The sequence below is a fragment of the Ceratotherium simum genome, chromosome 1, assembly GCF_057802395.1.
Source record: "Ceratotherium simum simum isolate JZ-2026a chromosome 1, ASM5780239v1, whole genome shotgun sequence".
Classification (NCBI taxonomy): Eukaryota; Metazoa; Chordata; class Mammalia; order Perissodactyla; family Rhinocerotidae; genus Ceratotherium; species Ceratotherium simum.
The window spans coordinates 43208954-43227730 of record NC_141900.1 but is presented as its reverse complement, the minus strand read 5'-3'; the positions used below and the strand labels follow the sequence as shown (position 1 = coordinate 43227730).

Genomic DNA, 18777 nt, shown 5'->3' with positions numbered 1-18777 from the left:
GGCTGCACCAGTTTGCACTCCCACCAGCAGTGTATGCGAGTTCCCTTTTCTCCACATCCTCTCCAACACATATTGTTTCCTGTCTTGTTAATTATAGCCATTCTGACGGGCGTGAGGTGATATCTCATTGTAGTTTTGATTTGCATTTCCCTGATAGTTAGTGATTTTGAACATCTTTTCATGTGTCTGTTGGCCATCTGTATATCTTCTTTGGAGAAATGTCTGTTCAGGTCTTTTGCCCATTTTTTAATTGGGTTGGTAGGTTTTTTGTTGTTGAGATGCATGAGTTCTTTATATATTTTGGAGATTAAGCCCTTATCAGATGTATGGTTTGCAAATATCTTCTCCCAATTGTTAGGTTGTCTTTTCGTTTTGTTGATGGTTTCCTTTGCTGTGCAGAAGCTTTTTAGTTTGATGTAGTCCCATTTGTTTATTTTTTCTATTGTTTCTCTTGCCCGGTCAGATGTGGTGTTTGAAAAGATGTTGCTAAGACCGATGTGGAAGAGCGAACTGCCTATGTTTTCTTCTAGAAGTTTCATAGTTTCAGGTATTACATTCAAGTCTTTAATCCATTTGGAGTTAATTTTTGTGCATGGTGTAAGGTAAGGGTCTACTTTCATTTTTTTGCATGTGGCTATCCAGTTTTCCCAACACCATTTGTTGAAGAGACTTTCTTTTCCCCATTGTATGTTCTTGGCTCCTTTGTCAAAGATTAGCTGTCCATAGATGTGTGGGTTTATTTCTGGGCTTTCGATTCTATTCCATTGATCTGTGTGTCTGTTTTTGTGCCAGTACCATGCTGTTTTGGTTACTATAGGTTTGTAGTATATTTTGAAATCAGGGAGTGTGATACCTCCAGCTTTGTTCTTTTTTCTCAGGATTCCTTTAGCTATTCTGGGTCTTTTGTTGTTCCATATAAATTTTAGGATTCTTTGTTCTATTTCTGTGAAAAATGTTGTTGGAACTTTGATAGGGATTGCATTGAATCTATAGATGGCTTTAGGAAGTATGGACATCTTAACTATGTTAATTCTTCCAATCCAAGAGCACGGAATATCTTTCCATTTCTTTGTGTCTTCTTCAATTTCTTTCAGAAATGTTTTATAGTTTTCGGTGTACAGATCATTCACCTCTTTGGTTAAGTTTATTCCTAGGTATTGAAAGCTATCCCTCTAAGAAGAGGAACCAGACAAGGATGCCCACTGTCACCACTCCTATTTAACATAGTATTGGAAGTCCTAGCCAGAGCAATCAGACAAGAGAAAGAAATAAAAGGGATCCAAATTGGAAAGGAAGAAGTGAAACTGTCACTATTTGCAGATGACATGATTTTATATATAGAAAACCCTAAAGAATCCACCAGAAAACTTTTAGAAGTAATAAACGAATATGGTAAAGTTGCAGGATACAAAATCAACATACAAAAATCAGTTGCATTTCTGTACACTAACAACGAAGTAGCAGAAAGAGAAATTAAGAATACCATCCCATTTACAATTGCAAAAAAAAGAATAAAATACCTAGGAATAAACTTAACCAAAGAGGTGAAAGATCTGTACACCGAAAACTATAAAACATTTCACAGATCATTTTATTAGGAATGACCTAAGTGAATTGAAGCAAGTCAGGGAAAAGCCTCAAGATTCCCCCTAAACACCTAAGAACAATCCATTGAAATTGCCCTGTCCACCGGACTAGAGACTTTGGAGGGGACGGAGGAGGACGAGGGACTTCTCACCTTCCTCTTCAAAGCTGCGGGCAGAGCAGTCTCCAGCTTTGTTAATAAACAGCATGCCACCGTCACTTCTGCTCAGGGGGCTGCTGAAATCCCCATGAGAGTCCCATTGTGTGACATGAAGCCAGCTATTGCTAAGTGAGGTCTAGGGAATAATTAGAAAGCAGGCATTTTGACTTTTAAATATTCTACTGTCTTTAAGTAGTTTAAATAATTCCTAAGCATAAGTGCCGCTGGGGAGAGCAGGGTGTCAACAGCAGAATGGATGTTGTTGCTAACAGCCAGCAGCTGGAAAGAGATTGTGACAATGCCCCCTGCTTTGCAATACCTTCCTGGTATCCTGCGCTACACTGACTTGGGAGTCTAATAGCACAATACAAGAAATGAGAGCTCATCTATCTACTTGTCAGGGGTGCCGCAGGCTTCCCACGTACAAGCCTTCCCAGCTTGACCCAGGCTGAGCTAGACCATGACCTGAAAGGAAGCCTTTCAGGGGTGAGAGGCCTTTTATGGTAATTAATCCTGCAGGAGGCACAGTCCCCAATGTCACCTGAGCATAGAGGAGCAAGTAGGAAATTCCACTATTCTAAATTTTTTATATAGATCACACTGAAAAGGGGCTATGTCAGAAATTCTAAAGGAAAACCAAGTGTTTCTGTAAGGATGCCATGATAATCCTCTGGATGTTTTAATTGGGTTTCACTCATGTTTTTCCTTGAAACCAAGACTTCCTTGTGCAATTGAAAGCTTTTCTTTCAGACTTCGGGAAGACCTCCTGTGCTATATCTTTTCCTGTTGTCCTTTCTAAGTGCCACCATTTCTAGTTAGAGCTTGTCTCCCACCCCCCACTCTCCCAGTTCTAGTATCTACATCCACCTCTTAATTGGTCTCTGTGTCTCCTTTTCTCCCATCTGGCCTATATCACACGGCTAGATTAATTTCCCAAAGTACACTTTGATCATATCCCTCCCTTACTCAAAAACATCAAAAGTCCAGTCTAAACAACTTAGGCTAACTTTAAGGCCCTCCAGAGCACACACATATGAATCTTTGGCAACAAATGGTGCCAGGCCAATGAGCAGTATACTCATTATATGAATTCTCAGGGGACTTCTAGATGCGCTATCAAGAAGTCTTCATGGATAAGAAAAGAAAACTGCATGCATCACATATCTACTAAGTGCCTCTCACTCCACTAAACTCTTTGACAATCATCATTTCATCTTTATTATCCTAGATTTTAATAAATGAGGAAACTGAGTCTCAATAACTTTCCCAGGTTACCTTAACAGAACTAGGATTCAAATCTAGATCTGCTTGACTCCTACTTTAAGACAAGTCACATTATTTCAAAAAGCCTCACAGGTGCAAAGTGCTGTTTTTGTATAAAGAGGATTAGTTCTAGCCACAAACATGTAAGAACACCACTTAAAGCATTTGAATTGTCCCTAAGGGATGGGTAAGGCTTCAACAGGCAAATGTTAGGTGTGGAGGGAACAGCTTGTGCATGTTCAGGGAGTAGACAACAGAGTGATTAGAATGGTGAAATATCAGGAAGATGTTTTGGGGTCCTGGAGAGAGCTAGGATAGTGGGCTAAGAGACTAGAAGACTGAGATTAAGGAATGCTTTGAAGGCCTGGCTGAGGAGTTTGGACTTAGCCTGTGGGCAACAGGTATCTATCAAATAATTTGAAAAACATGTATCATAGCTCATTTGTTTTTTAGAAAGAAAAATAACCAAAACAGCAAGGAGGATGGATTGAAGAGGCAAGAGGTCACAATTAAGGAAGATGGGAAAGGCTCTACCAATGGATAAAAGATGTCTAGGGAGGGCTAAGAAAGAAGGAGATTAAATGGATTGATTATTGAGGTGGAATTGATATGATTTAGCAGCTTATTAGATATGGGGGAGGAGGAAGAGGAGTGAAGAGCTCTGAGAATTTCAAACCTGATTATGTAGGAGCACGAAAGAGCCACTAAGGTAGAGAACAAAGAGGACCAAAGGGAGGAAGAGGAGAAAAGTTTCTGGGAAGATACTATTTTAAGCAAAAGAATGGGATAGAAATATGAATCCAGAACTCCAGAGAAAAGTCCAAATGACAGACAGAAAAAAGGTGCTGATATAGAGTAGCAGAAATAATAAAACAACAGTAACAGTCAACATTTATTAGTTGCCTGTTTTCTGCCAAGTACTGTGCAGAATCCCCTTCTATTCTCATTTAGTCCTCAAAACTCTCAGTTTACAGATGAGGACACTGAAGTTGAGAAAGCTTAAGTGACTAACCCAAAAAAGGATATGAACAGTCCACAGAAAAAGAAATACAAATGGCTTTAAGTACATGAACAGTACTCGAACTCAGTTAAAATTAAATAAGGGCAAATAATAAAAATAAGTTACTGTTTTTCATCTATGAAAATGCTAATGATCAAAAACTTAGTGAGGATGTGAGAAATAGCTCTCATACATTGTTGGTAGAGATATAACTTGGGACAAAACTTTTGGAGGGCAATTTGGAAATATCTATCATAATTTTAAATTTGCACGCCTTTTGGCCCAAGAATTCCACTTCTAAGAATTTGCACATGAATGCGTGTGTGCGCGCGCGCTTGCATATGTATTATTCTTACAGTTAGCAAACAATAAACTTATTTGGATTTGGGGGAAATTCAGTGACCTAGATAATACTATCTACTTCTAATTAAGAATACTTGATACCATCTCCAGAGTCTCTACAAGGCCTTCCTTGGTCTTCTAGGCTCCTCAATTCTTTTCATTTTCCTTTTTTCTTTTTCATTTCCTCTTCCTTAGAACCTGGTAGTAGCTGAAGTTACTCTTTGTTCAACTGGTGTTTTAAACGAAGAGAGAGAGAACTAGAGAGTGAGAAAGGGATTTGTCCCAACTAGCATCCACATCATGTAATGTGAGAGAGGGAAGATGGAGAATTGAAAGCTGAACATTTAGGCAGCAAATGCTGGGGTACAGGGTCCACTCTCCAGATGTTCTCGTCCTCTGCAACCCAATTCTGAGATCAACGCCAAGCAGCCCTCACATCCTCGTGTGTTTTCCCAATCCTCTAAACAGACAATAGCTACCACGCTTTTAGTAAATCCAGTACTCTATCAGCAGTGTAAGCCAGTCATTTTTAGTAACTAGTATCGAAAAGTTCCAGATAGAAAGAACCAAAAGGAAAGGAAACAGAAGATGAGTAAATGTAATGAGGTCCTACTGTGTGCCAGATACTTTCACATATATTGTTTCATTTATTCCTCACAGAGTCCTGGGAGATGATTACTATGATCTCCCTATTTACAGATGTGACAACAGAGGGTTGGCTCCTAAGTAATTTTGCCAAAGATAGGCAGCTAATAATTAGGAGTGCTGAGATTCAAACTCAAGTATGTCTGGTCCAAGGCTCATGATATCTTACGTTCCACTTCCCATTATGCCAGGAGACAAAAACTCTGAGTGCAAGAAGTAAAAACCATTCAAAACCTTGTGGATTTATTTCCCCTAATCTACTCCTCATCTGGAAAGATCTGAGCTGGGCATGTCCATTGGTCAATGCAAGGTTTGAAAGTTAGCCTTCCCACTGAAAACCTTCCCATTGCTCCCATTCTATTACTAACAAAACAGACCTGCTTCAGGAAACTCCTAAGCAAAGTATCGTGCAAAAAGGAATCAATTTTGCTCTCAAGGCTCAAATACCTAGATCTGTACACTGCTGCTTGATTTATTAAAAGTTGATCCTTAATGGAATCTAGTCCAAAACAACAAGTAGATGGGCAAGAAAAGATATAAAGAAAGCCCCACTTTACCTTCATCTTCCTTTAGAATGGGAAGTCTGGGCCATTAGGGAGAATGAATGAATAAGAACAGAGATGCAAAATTGATAAATAATAAATTTCAGATAAAATTAATAAAAGTTTAACTTCAAAAATTTAACCTGGGTAAAAAATGATACAGTATATCATTCTTTTTTTTTTTAATAGAATTTTATTCCTTTTTATTTTGTTTTTGTGAGGAAGATCAGCCCTGAGCTAACATTCATGCCAATCCTCCTCTTTTTGCTGAGGAAGACTGGCTCTGAGCTAACATCTATTGCCAATCCTCCTCCTTTTTTTCCCTACAGCCCCAGTAGATAGCTGTATGTCATAGTTGCACATCTTTCTGGTTTCTGTATGTGGGACACGGCCTCAGCATGGCCAGAGAAGCGGTGCGTCGGTGCGTGCCCGGGATCCGAACCCGGGGCCGCCAGTAGCGGAGTGCGCACACTTAACCGCTAAGCCACAGGGCCGGCCCAGTATATCATTCTTATATTTGTAAATAAAAATATTTATTAAGTTCCTTTTATAGACAAAGACGCTTTTGATTTACTTATCTAAACAAAACTAACAGAAGACCTAATATGAAAACAAGAAATGTCACACACTGAACTGTAATCCTAAGGAAAGCCACTTATTTTATTAAACTTTGTGGGTCATCATGGCATAGCTCAGTTTGGCTCAGCATCCATATTTTGTATACCTCATGGCTGCTTTCATTTCCAAGGTGTCTTCAGCCCTATATCATTCATTCATGAATTCATTCATGCAGCAAGTATTTATTGCCTATCAAGCACTATATTGCTTTCTGTCATTCTCTTCACAGACACACAGACTTCATAATGAGATTTATATCTACTACCCGTCCTTACTCTTTTCCCCTAAAATTTCCCTTACCCTTTCCATTCCATTTTGATGCTTTTGTCTCCCCAACCTGAGTTTCTTCCAGCCTTCAGGACCCACAGTGAACATGTTTAATAGATTGGAATCAAAGCTGAAGTCATTAGTAGGGGAAAGTAGTGCATGCATTTGCATTAATATTTCTAGAAGGAAGAAGATGGCAGGGCAGCACACAATTACACATTTTCCCAAATTAAACTGAAAAGGCAGTTTAACATTTCAAAACTCTGGCACTGAAAGTTGTTTTCACTGTTGATGAAACTGTAATTATACTATTCGGCAATTTACTTAATTTTGTGTTTTATTACAAAAGTCCACAATTCTGTCTAAATAGAGTTAAATTAATGGAATATAAATCGGTTTGTCACATCTCCAAGAATTTTCGTGAAGGGTATTTGGCTTTAATTTGTAAAATCCAGTAAAGTCTCCACATAATAAAATTAATCATCCTTCTCTCATATCATTTCATCTAGAATTCAGGTAAAAACTGAATAATTTTATGTCCTCATTAACCTCTTTGCCTGCAAAATACTAAAATTGTTAGATAAGCATTAAATTATTAGACCACAGAGACAACTCAAGATGTTCATTAAGTTAACTTCTTCTGCTTGAAAAAAAATCATTAACAGATCAGCATCAAAAAGCTGCTATATGCTAAAGGGGCTGTTTTATGTAACTATAACTTTATGGATAAAAACGCCCCCAAGGCAATAATCAATTAATAAACTTACTGTAAGAAAAGGAGGGGGTCATTAGTTCCTTCTTAACCTTGCCCCAAAATTCCATTTCCATGCCAGAAAGCATCTTTTCAAATAGTTGTGTAAAGTGGTCCTTTCCATCAAGATTATTTCAACCTGCTAAATTTGCAATGTTTCACTCATAATTCCTACTCCACTAAATTATTGTAACCTATCCTTTCTTCTTTCTCTCAATTCCTCTCTCTATCTTATTTATTGCAGGTTACTCTTTTCAACAACCCTATTAAACAGCTAAGCAAATATCACAATCATCACTTCACAGATGAGAAAACTGAGACTTGGAGAAGCTGAATGACTTCGAAAACAGTTTAGTGTAGGAGAAATACTTAAGGATTTGAAGTCAGGAGGCCAGGACTATATTCCTTATTCCTCTGTAACTGGTTAAGTGTTCCTCAATTAGTCACTTCATCATTCTTTGGCTCATTTTCCTTAGCAATAAGATGAGGTGTAAATTAGTGTAAATTAACTCTAAGGTGCATTTAAGCTCCAAATTCTAAGCCTTCCCCAAGACTAAGAGAATCAGAATTAGGATACAGATCTTCAGTTACTCATCTAGTCCTCTCTCCACTGCTTAAGTCAATAAACCTGAAAGTAAAAGATCCTCCATGTTGCCTTGGAACACCTTTGTTCATCATTTCACATGAGCACAGTCCTACGGACTATGACAGAAAGAGAGCAGAATATATACAACCTCACTAGGCATCAGTACATTAGGACCACTATATCATTTTTGTGGGCCAGCACTTATTTTCATAATTTTTAAAAATATGTCAATTCAATTAAAACAAGTCTCAAAGAATTAAATAAAAACATTTAATATGACATCATTAAGAACTGATCTGAGAACCTGACAGGCAATTTGATGAGCTGTCTAACCCTAACAAGTAAGTGAACTGGAATTGGTCTGAATAATTTCTAAATTTTTTAATTATTTGAATGAAAAAGCTCTAACATTGTTTTTTAATTATTTGAATCAACGGCAACAAAGATGATAGAAATGCCCACCTTAGTCCTCAAAGAAACACACACACACATACACACACACACACACAAAGAGGGGGGATAATAGCCTGCACCCAATCTTTGCCAGAAGGCTGAGAAGCAAGGGATAGATACACAAGTACTTTATGTGGACCCTCACCGAGACGTCAATTCAAGGAGACTGCTGAGGAAATCTAAGTATGAACAATGGGGGAGAGTGCCAGTAGCTATGAGACCTAATGGACCAATAAAATTGGCTTACATGCCTTCTGAGGCTCCTTTCAATTGTTTTTGAAAAAAAGTTTGGCGAAAATTAGGGCAATGAAAAGCATCCTACCAATGAAAAATATAGTGTGTGACTAGACCCTCGGTTTCTCAACTATGTTAAGAATGTGGGCCTCCAGGCTGAGCTGTCACAGGCACCATGATTCTTAGCTGCATAGCTTGACAAACATTTTCTCCACGGCTGTACCAATTCCAATCCAGCATATACCAGTCACGGATTGCATCTCTGGGTTGTTTCTTTCCCCTATTTAGGAAGAGGCTCTGGAACTGCCTGAGAAAACTCAACTACTTAGACCGGAGGGATTTGTTTCATTTGCATCAGTTGCCAACTGTTGTAAAATGGTCACACAGCAAAGAGCATTTCTTTAATGCACCGTAAGTTAAGTAGAAAAGCCAAGAAGTAATGCCTCTTTCATAACTAAACAGTTTGAAAATACCTTTAGCTCCCATGTGTTTTTAAAGCAGAACCCCTAGCTCCCACATGTTTTTAAAAGTCCACCTGTTGAGCATAAATATTCAGTTGAGCTGTGTGGAAATAAGAGATTCTCTATTCTAGATGTGAGGTACTGTGTTTGTAAGTATACCTAGGATAATGGGCCACTATTTTGACCATTAAATATGGTTTGAGAGTCAGAGAGTTTATTTAGACAGTGGTAAGGAGAGTGGTGCAAATAGAGAGTTAGAAATGATTGGCAAAGAAATAAATTGAAAATGCAAATCAAAAACAAGACGTTACTTTCACCAAGCTGGACCTTAATAAGTGCATAAGTATAAAAGGGCAACCACAGCTTAAATTGTAAGTCTCCTAAAGCCAAAAACTTGTTTCCTTTTGCAGTTAATGTAATATAGCTTTATAGATTTAGATTGCAAAGTAGGGGAAATAGAAAAATCAACTACTTTTGTTTTTGTTGTTTTTTCCTGCTCAAAATCAAATAGACCAGAAACAAAGCTAGGTTTTCAAGCCTGTGGAAGTCCTCTTCCACTGTGATTCACTGATCCCTGGTATGTCATGTCTGGTCTGGAAGAGAAGCAGATGTCATTCCAATAAGACCTCTGTTTCCTTGAACCTGCAACTCCATTCATCATTTTTGTCACATGCTGAGCACACACAGCCTTTTGGACCAAACTCAAGGTCCCACAGCCTCTGTGAATTCTAAAGAGATGGGCAGGTTATTTCATGAAATTGCTCAAACTACAGAAAGCTTGGAATCAAGAAATAATGATGAACAATCACAATAATTATTCATTATTTATTATTCCCAAGCCAGGAATCAATGAGTTAATCAGCTACCACCAGGATGAACCAGAATTCTTTTATCTCACTTACAAACATTTAGCTTTCAGGCAAGATCCCTCTAAATGAATACATTAGGCTTTCACCCTTATGTAGACAAGGAACACTAAAATAGTAGGAAATCCTACAGCTCTTAATTTCTCTTACTGCAAGATGGAAGTCAGTAGACTTGAGTTCTAACTCCAACATGCGTGACCCAGGTAAGACATTTACCTATCCTGTGTCTCAGCTTCAACACTTATAAAATAACTTACCAACACCTAGCTTCCCTCCCTTCCCATTTCAGAGCAGAAGTTACATCTAGAAAAGTGCCTGATGACTTCACAAGAATGGTGTGTACCATTCCAAAGAATTGTTCTTTTCTGTAAGGTCAGCAAATAAATGATTGGCAAAGAACTGGCCCTTAGGACACATGGAAAGAAAACCCTGCATCTCACATTTGGTTTAAATGAATGACAAGCACACCAGTGTGCATTATAACAAGCCGCTTAATATTTTATAGGTTAGAGGCTTCCAACAGCATCTCATATTGAATACTTCCAAACACTTTTGGAAGACATGACAAAAAGTGGACTCTGATAAGCATCAGGCAATTTCCTCCCAACTTGTGCTCGCAAATGGCTTGTGAATGTTAGAATTCCAAGTTGGAACATTGCTCAAACTCTGATCCTTTCTGGGAAGTGCCATTCTCTCTGAACAGTAAAGACAACCCAGGCCACAAGATTGTACAGATGGTGTACAGAAAGAAGGAAGTCTGTTCTCATTGTGAGCTGAAATGCCCTGGCTCGGAAATAAAGCTTTACCTTTCACCCTTCTGCTAAAGCTGTAACAGCCCTGATTTCCATTAAAAGATCCACTCATTTCCTTTTTCAATGGCAGCACAAAGGAAAACAGGACCCGAGATTACTCACCAAGACACAGTGTACAGTACATCAATTTTCTTCGTGCATGGAATGCTACATCAGCTGATTTAAAATCTCAGGATTAGTCTTTTAAAGTGGCCACAAGTTGATCTTTAATTTAAGCCAATTCATTTTCTTTTCAGCCCTATACTACAGTTCTGCAAACACAGTTTTAGTCTCCTTTTGTTAAATTTACATATAGGAGAAGTAACAATATAGTTCATGGAATAATTCATTGATTTATTTTGGGTCTTACGGAAAGTAATGGCATGGCATACCGTTGCATAATAATGATAACACAGATAATTTAAGACACAAACATCCAGCCCTTCTGGCCCGCAATCCACTGCAGAGTGCGCGGCAGCTCAAATGATCAAGTAAGTAGATGGAGATCCCTCAAAAAATTAAAAATAGAATTACCACATGATCCAGGAATCCCACTTCTGGGTATGTATCCAAACGAGATGAATTCACTATCTCGAAGAGATATCTCAACTCCCATGTTCATTGAAGCATTATTCACAGTAGCCAAGACATGAAAACAATTTAAGTGTCCATCAACCAATAAATGGATAAAGAAAATGTGATATACATTTACAACGGGAGTATTATTCGGCAAAAAAAAGAAGAAAATCCTGCCATTTGCAACAACATGGATGGACTTGAGGGCATTATGCTAAGTGAAATAAGTCAGACTAAGAAAAATCAATACTATATGATCTAACTGATATGTGGAATCTAAAAACATCTAACTCATAGAAACCGAGAGTAGAATGGTGGTTGCCAGGGGCTAAGGGGTAGGGGAAGTGGGGGGATGTTGGTCAGAGGGTATAAACTTTCAGGTATAGGAGGAATAAGTTCTGGGGATCTAATGCATAGCATGGTGACTATAGTTAATAACACTGTATTGTATTCTTGAAAGAAGCTATGAGAGTAGAGCTTTAATGTTCTGACCATAACAACAACAACAATAAAATGCTAGTTATGTGAGGTGAGGGATGTGTTAACTAACCTTATTGTGGTGAATATTTCCCAATATATACATGTATCAAATCATCAGATTGTACACTTTAAACACACACAATGTTATATGTCAATTATATCTCAATAAAGCTGGGAAAAAAATCTGACGGGACCAGCTCCAACAGATATTAAATAAAGCTCGACAGCCTTTCTAATTAACAGAGAGTGGTACTGGTGCATACAGAGGCAAACAGACCAATGGAATAGAAACAGATGCAAGGATACTTACTATATGATGAACGCGCCATCTCAAATCACTGAAGCCAACGTGGGATTTAAAATAAATGATGCTAGGATGTCTGGTTAGCTGTTTGAAAAAATAAAATTGGACTAATACTGTACACCATACACAAGACACAAATTCCAAATGGATCAGGGTTCTAAATGTAAAAAAGTAAAATCATATATGTACAAGAAGAAAATATGGGTGAATTCCTATATTAACTGGGTGTAGCCTAAAGTTTTCTAACTTTGACTCAAAATCAACAGGCAATAAAAAGGTTTATAAATATGACCACATCAATAAATTTTTTTAATTAAAAAAGAAGGAAATTCTGACACATGCTACAACATGGGTGAACCTTGAGGACATTATGCCAAAATAAATAAGCCAACCACAAAAGGACAAATATTGTATGATTCTACTTATATGAGATACCTAGAGTAGTCAAATTCATAGAGACAGAAAGTAGAATGGTGGTTGCCAGAGGCTGGAGGCAGGGGGAAATGGGAAGTTGCTGTTTAATGAGTATAGAGTTTCAGTTTTGCAAGATGAAAAGATTTCTGGAAATTGGTTGCACAACAAAGTGAATACATTTAACTGTACCGAACTGTACACTTAAAAATGGTTAAGATGGTAAGTTTTATGTTATGTATATTTTACCACAATTAAAAATAAAAATAAATTTTAAAAAATTTAACTCTATCCTTGCCAGAGACCTGCATAAATTAGATTCCTAGGGAACAATTCCTCAGAAGAGCAAAGTAGGAAGCACACTCATCTCCTGAGTTGTCAGAAGGAGCGATCTGCATTGATGCTTCCTACCAAGGAGGATCCAGTTGATTTTTGCCAGTGCATTTGCAAAACAGTGGAGAATTTGTAAAGTGGCTCTAGTATCAATCCACAGCTACCTCACACCACCCTCCACACTTTTTAATGCTTTACCAGGCACTGACTTCTAAAATCCCAAGAAACTTGGAAAAACCAAGACGTGTCTACAGGATGCCTACTGTAAAAACAGGTCAAGCATTTGAACAGAGGTGTGGAAAATGCTTTTTCTCCCCTCTTCCCACCACACATTAAATGGCTTTGCCTAGATGTTTCTCTAATTGCTTGAATTACCCTCATGAATAACCTCTGAGTTGAGGTGTGAAAGAGAAACCTATTAAATCAACATCATATGTCCCTGTTCCTAGTCTCAAGGCCTGCAGAGCCCAAAAAAAGGGAGATATAAAACATGGTAGAGAGTCAAGGATATCAATAAGGTTCTAGCCCATCAAGAACAAAGATATTAAGGGAAAAACAACGCCTTCAGGGGATCTAACAAAATCCAAAAAAAAAAAATGGGCATAGGAAGAATATTCAACAGTTCACAGGAGCAGCTGTTTAAAGATTCATCAGTGACAGTAACACATTTAGAGAAAGAATGTATCAAAGAGACTGAATGGGTTTACCAGCCTGGAAAACAGGGACTCAGAAGCAAGCAGGGTGGTGCCTGCCCTCTACTCTCAAGGACAGGAAGACACAAGATGGAAAAAGGGAAACTTCAACTCTACTTTGGGTTCTGCCATGCCTCTTATGAAATAACCTCAAAGCTTTTCACATATATATGAAATATATAAATATATGTATTAATATATTAATATTTATATACACATATATATCAAGTTTTGATTACTAATTAGAGCCCTAAATAATGTTTCAGACATTCTTCTCACAGGCAAAAGGCATAATCAGAATGATATTCTGGTTAGAGGTAGTCTATTTCTGAGGGTTGAGTCTAGAAGCACCGGCAAAGTTTAGTTTCTGGGCCCTGAACCAAAGCAATTTCACCAGGCTGATGCCGCCCCTCAGGACCTCTGTGGCTGATCAGTCAGTCTTCTATCAGCTTTCCCCATGACTGTGTAATGCACAATATTCAATAAAAAAATTTCACCATATTTTTAAATAAAAGTGTAGGGGAGATGTTCCATGAAGCACATTATGGTAGTGGACCCTGGTTACCCACGTTCATGAGGACCCTGAATGCCTGATGAAAAAGAGAACATAAAAGAGCGATAGGAACGCTCTTCTTGCCTATTCAACAATGTTTCATAATCATAAGCCTTTCATAAAGCCTTATAATCAACCTTTCTCAGTCAGCCATTGAACATTGAATTGTATGTAAGATGACTATATGATTTAACATCCACACCAAGATACTTTTGAAAATGAGAAGGTATTTTTGATATAGATAATAGGCATAAAACAGAACTACCCAAAGCAAACAGGGTATATTATTATCTTAGGCTTATGGCCTTGGTCATTGACTATGCATTACATATCTACTCAGAGAGAGGAATACTCTTTACAACTAAAAAACAACTAGGAGCTTTTGAAACAGAGCAATCTCAGTTCATTACTATTCAATAAACAAAACAACCTTCCAAAGACAGAAAACTTGGGATGACATTGGTCTGCTCATCTTCCCAAAATAATTTGTTCAGCTCAAGATTAGTAAGAAAAAGAAACTGCTCTTGCTGCTGATAAAGCCATCTGTGCTTCGGAACCGGCTGACAGGTGCCTCCAGAAGCAGCAATCAAAAGTCATTAATGATCAAAATCATGACAATTAAATACAAGGATCTATCAGCGTTTTATCCAAATTTCAATGAAAAGAATTCAAACACCCTCTCTCTCAAAGAGAAGAGCAGTTACTTTACTTTCTAAGTCCATTGGTTGCACTCTGCTATCAGGGTTCCCAAACCATGTTCCCTGACTGACCTACAAGGAAAATAATAAGCAAAAGGAACAGGGATGTGCGGCTGGCCCACTGGCATAGTGGTTAAGTTCGCATGCTCCACTTCGGCAGCCCAGGGTTCTCAGGGTCGGATCCCTGGCATGGACCGACGTACCACTCATCAAGCCATGCTGTGGAGGTATCCCATATACAAAATAGAGGAAGATGGGCACAGATGTTAGCTCAGGGCCATTTTTCCTCAGCAAAAAGAGGAAGATTGGCAATGGATGTTAGCTCATGGCCAATCTTCCTCACAAAAAGGAAAAAAAAAAAAGGAAATAGGGATGATAATTGGAATAAGCTTGAGCCCTCGAAATTTTTCAAAAGCACATTCTTCTTTCTTTGCAGATTTTCAGCCAGACCACTTTTACTACTAAGGAAATGTATTCTGGGAAGATTTGGCATTTTTAAAAGTTCAAAGTTGAAAGCACACATTCTATAAATAAATTTACAATGAAGTGCTAAAAGGTTTATTTCTGATTTCTTATTTCACAAACTAGGAACTCGGCATGAAAATATTGGGTCATAAAACGCTTAAAAAGTAGATTACTAGAAACTAATAGAACACATTATTATCTATTGAGCCACTGATGGGTCAAACGGCATTTTGAATTCTTGCAGAGAATATGAATATGACCTTCATGTATACCATTTACAGAAAGCAATTTTATTTACATTTTTAAATCCACATAAAGGTGAAAGATGATACTGCTGCAAAATGGAACATTTAATTTTTTGCCCCAAGGCATAACTAAGCTCTCCCAAGGTCAAATGTAGTACAAGACTGAAATGAAGACAGCCTCTCCCGCCATCATCTCACGCCAGAGGCCTGCCACTTCGGGCAGGAGTATCTTGGATCCACTTTTATTCTTCAGAAATAGAAAAATTCCTAAATCCAACATAGACTGAGTAATTCTATAAAATATTTTGTGATAATTTTTCTATTTTGTTTTTAAATCACATATCCAGACTACAACGAAAACCCCTGTGCTAACCTAGTTGAACGTTTGGGACTGTTTTGACCATAAGGTATTAAGCTAAACAGATTTTTTTTAAGTATCTTAGTTTGTATCATTGCGCAAAGATTTTACTTTTAAAAGAATATGGATTTGCATCTCTCTTTTATATCTGGTAAGCTGTCAGAAACACAGAACTCACGGGAATTAATGCCATGGGAGAAACTGGCATTACGCCTCTTACATGTGATTATCCCCTTGCAAATAAACTCTGCTCTCCTCTCCCCACCTCCTCCTGCCCAGGCATCGCAAGTAATTCAAAAAACAGGTGTGTGATTTGTTAGGAGAGATACAGATGTTATGGATCATTTTAAACTCCATCACAGATGACTGTGAGGGCTGTGCTTTGTGCCCTGGTCTCACTTATTACCTTACCCTGAGGCCCAGGGGTCATTTTTCATATCGGTCAAGTCAATAGATGCAGACTTCCTAAAGAGACTGTGTCCCACATGCCATCAGCAGAAGCTAGAGTCACAACCATCACAAACCTGCATTTATGACCTTTGTATCCCCCATTTGATGGCAAGTCCCTCAAGAATAATAACTACATCTAATAAAGCTACTAAATTACAGTAGCACCAACAGCAATTTTATGCAAACTCCAGTTACCTAAATAAGGTTTAACCAGAAGAAGGGGAAGGAATAACTATTCATTCAAGTGTAAAGCAACATAGTGACTTCTTTAAAAACTTTTTTTAAATGAGACTCATTCTCCTTCCCCTACATTATGTGCGCCCATGTGCACACATACACACACACATACACACAACACACACACATAATATGGTATAATAATGAAAAGCACTTGCTCAAGAATTAGACTCCCTGGGATAGAATATTGCCACCTTGCCCCAGACACTCACACCCTCAATGCCTCAATTTCCTCATCTATAAAATAGGATATTATTAATGATATGATTAGGATGAGTATATCAATATATTAATATTAATGACATCAATAGTACCTTATGGTATTAATAGTATCTATCATCTCATAAGGTTATTAAGAGAACTAAATGAAAAACAATGCTAAAATCCTGGCACAGTGCTTGGCTCAAGGTGTAAACAGGAAAATAGAACATTTTATCCATTGTATTCATCCCCACATCTTCCCCACTCTCATGTCAAATCCAAGACACAAAACAGTTATTTCTGCATAGGAACTCTTCTTGAGTACCCAGGGCAATGCCTTGGAAGGTGGTATCTGGTGGCATACAGGAGACATTCTGAGTAATATATGAGAGGGTGCTGTGGCTCTCATCCCATTGAACTATTTCATCTAGTACTTCTGGGGAGCTGAGGCACTGCCACATCCAGGCATTCAGCTAGAATGAACTTTAACAGAGAAAAGCAGCCTGTATCCTCTGGCCAGAGGTCCCTGGACTTTAAAACTCACTGGGCTATATGTTTTGATTACTTGGTGTGCAAATTTTAAGAGAATTTCAAATGTTAAAATAATTAAAAGCAAATACTGCTCACAAATTAATCAATATTTTAAATCAGATCTTAATAAATGTCCATAGCATTTGCCGCCTAAAGCTAAAACATCATGAGAATCATCTCAACTAGGCAATCTGTTCATTGGGCCTCTTGATGACTTGTCTCTTCATTTCTATAAATACTTGACTAGTTGCTGTAGAAATGGCCATTTTCTTCTGGCTTTAGTCACAATGGCTACTATTCACATTAAATATATGGCTATCTAGGCAGCATTAGGCAACTGTACAGCAATCAACCAGCTGCAAGAGGAAAACAAAACAAAGGATGGTCCTAGCGTAGAATTAGCCCTTGCATTTCATCCCTATCAGGGCTGTGCTGGGGGCATGGGAACTTGGTTCAGAAACCTTTCTCCCTAAAGGGTAGCAAGGCTTCTCTTCTTTGCTAGTTCACCACTGCTACGGGCCAGGCACCTTTCTAAGCTCTTTACTAACATTAACTCAGTTAATCCTCAGTAATAACTCTATGGGATAGGAGGTATAGTTAGCCCCATTTTGCAGATAAGGAAATTGAGGTCTAGGAGGTTAAAAAGTTTGCCCAAGGTCAAAGAGTTGAGAAAATACTTTGCCATTCTATCCCCCTCCTTTCTCCTAATAAGTCATTTTCAATGCTGCTTCCCTTAAGAATTGAAGTGAGGGATCTGAGAGAGAGAGAAAAAGAGACTAGGATGACTAAAAAAGGGCCTGTTTTCTTCCTCCTGTGGCCAGGTCCTCATTGGAGCCAAGAAGTCACCCACTTTCTCAACATAACTCTTCTATTTCTACCATGAATTCAGTGTTGACACTTACACAGGTGCCACACACTATCCACCTAGCTGGAAGTAGTGGTCTTTGGCAGGATATCAGCCATCTCTAGGCATATGGATTTGCCTTTAAAGCCTCTCATTCTTTTCACCATTTGTTCAAGGAACACCAGGGGAGGAAAAATCCATCAATCGGAGAGACGTGCAAATGTATCTGGCCACCCACTAATTAGAACCATTATAATTGTGAAGGATTTCGGTCAAGAATGCAAGGCAGGATTAAACATCTCAGGCTAAATCATTTGCTTTTCATGCTTCGTACTCCAGAACATTTCAACCTGAGGGCAGAGTTGCAGATCCAAAAGTGGGAACTCGGCTCATATGCGCTAATGCCAGATCTGCATTAGTTTGATAATGGCTAGAGATTGTGGCTGCCTCTTTGGTGCAGCTGTCCATAACTCTGCCTTGTTAACCCAAAAGAAATAAGGTTGAAAATCTAACATGAGGCACTCATCATTCAATTACCAATTTCTTTTGAAAGAGGCCAAAACTCTGCCATGTTCTGCAAAATCTCCACATCAATAGCAATCAAGTTTCACATCAAGACGAGAGAAATACTACACTGACTACGCCTGAATAACTTCCTTTCACGTGCAGCGGTTTGCATCTTTCTCTGCATTTAATTCAGTAAAAGAATAAATAAGTAGTGCAAGAAGCTACTCACAAATACCTGGAAAAGATACATGAGTAAAGGTATTTTATATTTTCAATTTCAGAGATCATGTAGTCAGCCTTATTACCGACACCACAGCTCCTCCAACAAC

General features: G+C 38.3%; 1 protein-coding gene across 1 annotated transcript in view; it reads right to left on the bottom strand.

Annotated features, from left to right (window-relative positions):
* Positions 1-18777, bottom strand: part of NXPH1 (neurexophilin 1) — a 281080-nt gene that overhangs the window by 250559 nt on the left and 11744 nt on the right. The gene's annotated exons all lie outside the window — the stretch shown is intronic.